Raw genomic sequence first — 654 nt, 5'->3', positions numbered from 1 at the left:
TCTTAGAAAAGCCTTCTACAAACCTCTGATAATAGCCTGCTAGTCCCAGAAAACTTCTTACTTCGGACACGTTCTTTGGTCTTGGCCAATCCTTCATAGCCTCCACTTTAGATGGGTCTACAACAATTCCGTCCTTGGATACTATGTGGCCGAGAAATGCTACTTGTGAAAGCCAAAATTTGCACTTCTTGAACTTGGCGTAAATTTGATGCTCCTTTAGTCGCAACAAGATTAACCTTAAATATTCTTCATGCTCGACTTTATCCTTTGAGTATACCAAGATATCATCAATGAATACCATGATGAATTGATCTAAGTAGTCCTTAAAGACCCTATTCATTAGGTCCATAAATGCGGCTGGAGCGTTAGTAAGACCGAAAGACATGACTAGAAACTCGTAATGCCCATAACGAGTTCTAAAAGCTTTCTTAGGAATGTCTTCTTCTCGTACCTTGAGTTGATGATACCCAGACCGTAAATCAATCTTTGAGAACACGGTCACTCCTTGGAATTGATCAAACAAGTCGTCAATTCGGGGTAGCGGTTACTTGTTCTTAATTGTCACCTTATTCAGCTCGCGATAATCTATGCACATCCGCATACTCTCGTCCTTCTTCTTCATAAATAGAACCGGTGCTCCCCATGGCGAATGGC

This window comes from Humulus lupulus, chromosome 9 (genome assembly GCF_963169125.1).
Source record: "Humulus lupulus chromosome 9, drHumLupu1.1, whole genome shotgun sequence".
In the NCBI taxonomy this organism is placed as follows: Eukaryota; Viridiplantae; Streptophyta; class Magnoliopsida; order Rosales; family Cannabaceae; genus Humulus; species Humulus lupulus.
The sequence above is the reverse complement of the archived record's forward strand: the minus strand, read 5'-3'. Positions refer to the sequence as shown.